General features: G+C 39.6%; 1 pseudogene; it reads left to right on the top strand.

Annotated features, from left to right (window-relative positions):
* Positions 1–471: 471 nt before the first annotated feature.
* On the top strand, positions 472–1,538 carry LOC121247283 (annotated as a pseudogene).
* Positions 1,539–3,784: the final 2,246 nt, after the last annotated feature.

Genomic DNA, 3,784 nt, shown 5'->3' with positions numbered 1-3,784 from the left:
CGCGCCACCTCCCATTGCCACCAGCAATGGCTTAACATCCAACCATATTTCTGTTGAGTATGCCGCCAACCAAGAAGTTTCAAAGAAAAAAAAAAGAAGAAAAGTAAAAGCAAGAAAAATACAAAAGTACCTGAGCAAACCGATCCACCATCCATTCCTGTTAGTGGCCTTTTCCCTTCTAGCTAGTTTCCTGAGGGTGAGATTCAACAGTACAAAGACGAAAACCTATGGAGGACTATGTCTGAAGAGAAGAGGGAGTGGGAGCGCCTTGAAAAACCATTATACAATTCAGCTCACCGAGTAGCTGAAGTTCATCGTCAGGTCTAAAAATATATCAAAGGTATTTTGAAGCCTAGAATGTTGATGACTAACATTTGTGAGACATTGGAGAACACAGTCCGGAAGCTGGTATCCATTGTGAGCCAAGGTATGCATGGTTGTACATATTTTGCACTCAACATGTTCGATAAAATGAGTAGGCGCATTTTTTGTGCTAAAAGGGGAACATGGAAGGGACCTATGAAAATTAGGGTTTTATTTAGGGAAAATTGTAAGAACTTGCTGGATGTTCATGGAGGTTGGGTGTTCCTCATTCCTTATGAGGTCCCTAACAGTGAGAAGAAGAGAGGTTATAATGTTGGATCGCAGGATTACATTCACTGGGATATTGTAGATCCTCTCCCATCTTATGGTCAAGGTATCGAGTCTCCAGGTGGCACATATCGTAGCTTGATTAATGGGCAAAATTTAAATGATGTGGTGATAACAGGTGATAATGGAACAATTGATGGCCAGGGTTCTGTCTGGTGGAATCAATTTAGTTTTCATTCCCTAAATCATAGCCGACCACATCTGGTGGAATTTATTGACTCTGATGAGCTAATGATATTTGTGGATGATGCTGGTGGAATCCTACCTGCAATTAATCATTTGTCTTGGGATGATTTAACAATTGCAGATTTTATCATGCGATTTTTCCTCTTTATTGTTGGTATCCACTTGCACTCACCTATAATAATTTGTCATGCAGAGCTGTTACAACTAGAAAAGCAATACTACAGGCTCTAAAGCTTTTAATGTTAGGCTTGTTTCTTCAAGGTGGCTTCTTCCATGGCCTTAATGATTTAACTTATGGGGTGGATATTGAACATATGAGATGGATAGGTATACTACAGAGAATTGCAATAGCATATCTGCCAGCAGCATTGTGTGAGATTTGGCTTAAGGGTGATGGTAATGTTAATTTGGTGTCATCTCTACTTAGGCAATATCAATTCCAGTGGGCTTTGGTTTTGATGCTTAGCACTCTATACCTTTCCTTGTTATATGGCTTGTATGAGCCTGATTGGAACAATCATCTAGTGTATTGTAGCAATGTGCTAGTCGAGAATATCACTGCTGATGCTCCACCGAAATCTCCTTACACTCATGGTATAGTTCCAGATTCTTCCGTGTATGTTTGCATACAGAACTGCAACATTAGCATGGGTTATGATGCAATTATGCTTAAGATTGGTTGGGATGAATATGGAATATGAAGTTGTTGAAGAAAGTGTATATGGTTTGGAATCTGGCATTTTGTTCGGGATGACATCTGTAATTTCAAAAAATGGGCTTCGTATTTTTTGGAGTAGGTCTTCCACAGAATGTTGTGTGTCTTGCATGTCACCTTCGTCTACCTCGACATGAAGCTTGTTGGCATGCTTGGCCTTGCTTTCATTGGGTTGAAAATGCATTCACTGTTCAGGCAAGTTATATGATACTCCTTGGTAACTAATTGGTAGAGTTGCTTCAATATCTGAACCTTGAGGACAAGGTTCTTTAAAGGGATGGAATTTTTTATGATCCCAATTAAACAACCCGCACAGTTTTGAAGGCCAATAAAAGAAGCTGAACTACGAGTCATCTTGTAACGCCCCAATGGAAGGCCCAAACCACATGGCCTATACTCCAAAAGGACTAGTCAATGATACAATTGGAGTCTCAATGAAACCTTATAAAGAGCAAGAACTTCTCATTCCCAAACAGTGTAGGACCCCCTACACCACCTACCCTTATCCATATCAAATGGGGTATCACACATCTACAACTTGCCGTTTAGATCAATAGTTGTGTCGTTATGTTGCAATCTGTTATTTCTATTTTATTTTACTTTCCACGTGTTGCATTTTCATTAGTTCTATTAGCCATGGGCTACCTCCATATGTAAGCCAGAAATGGCATCGTGAAGGGCATCTAGAACTTTATTGCAGAAAGCATTTTCCATTTTCTTGGAGGAATTGGGGACCTTGAATACCCCAAGGGTAGCCATTTGCAGTTTCATTTCTTTTATAGCTTACTTGCTCATTTCTACAAACACTTCCAGTGCATTCTATTACTAATTCCATGCATCACCATTCACATTTTACACCAGCCCATCTAGAACACAAGAGGAATCACAAGGATTCATTACAAGAAATAACTGGGCTCATTACAGGTGATGGCAAATGAGGACGATGGGCAGTGCAAAATGGACGCGTGGCGTTGGCGTGGTGGCGGCATGGACGAGGACGAGGTCACGAGCTACAGTGGAGAGAGAGAGAGAGAGAGACAGGGAAGCTGAGGGGGTGCGATGCCTGGGAAGAGAAGGGAGGAGAAGAGAAGAGAACAAAGGGATTAGGATTTTCACCCCTCAAGGCCAAAAATGATGCCATTTCGAAATCAAGGGGATTGAGCATGATCCTCAGTTGGGCATTCTACATGGGCCAGGCCCTCAACTCACATACACCCACACAAACCGAAAAAAAAAAAAAAGAACCCACTAAAATCATACTAGGCCCCACCCACCAAAAGGGAAAAACACTTAATAGGAAATAAAAATAAATAAAAAAAGTTAGACTTGGGTTCAACATATATAGTTGCTTCCAAATGAGAAGGCTCTGCTACTCAAAGATGAAATTATTTTTCTAAATGGAGAGGATGTATTAATTGTGTATGATAATCACTTGATTTTGTGTGCTTACACGCACACACATTAAGAAAACTTAAACCCAACCAAAACAACTTAAAGATCATAAATCTTAAACTTAGGAACATAGTATAACTTAAAGATCAACGAACTCCAAAAAAAGAAAAAAAATATGAAACTTGGGGCGGCTGACATGGTAGGGGAGCAAAGTTGGTAGTTGCAACTTTGCCAGATCCAGCTTTCCCACCTAGCTGCTTTTAGACTTCACCCATTCATTTCTACACTCACACACACTAATTCATTTTGTATACAAAAGAGAAATAAGGAGAGAGATGAGGGTACAACAAGTATTGATTGGTTGATCAAGGAGGAGGGCAAAAGTGTGTTGTGGCTAGTTGTGTGTGTGTGTGTGTGTGTGTGTGTGTGAGAGAGAGAGAGAGAGAGAGAGAGAGAGAAGGGACTTCAATTGTTTAGATCTGTAACGCCCATCCTTGTGGTGGGACTTTTAGAAAATAGTTTAAGAAAATGATACGAAAATTACTAAACCTCTTAAAACTTTTTATCTTTCCTTCCGAGGATATAAAAGATTCTATGTTTTAAATTAAAGCATGCTTTGTATATTAAAAGAGAGTTTACAGTGGAAATCATTAAATTAATTAAAAAGGCATTTTACAAAACTTGACTTTCATACATGTCATAAAAACAAACCTAGGCTTTTGTCACTCTTCCCCTTTGGCCATGTCTGTCCTGATGCTTCTTACTCATTTTGTTCCTGAAAGGAGGGAGGGACATACATAAAAACAAAATGAGTTGAATACTCAGTAAACATTACCTGAT

This window comes from Juglans microcarpa x Juglans regia, chromosome 1S, assembly GCF_004785595.1.
Source record: "Juglans microcarpa x Juglans regia isolate MS1-56 chromosome 1S, Jm3101_v1.0, whole genome shotgun sequence".
Classification (NCBI taxonomy): domain Eukaryota; kingdom Viridiplantae; phylum Streptophyta; class Magnoliopsida; order Fagales; family Juglandaceae; genus Juglans; species Juglans microcarpa x Juglans regia.
Note: the sequence above shows the minus strand (reverse complement) of the source record. Positions and strands in the feature narration are given on the sequence as shown.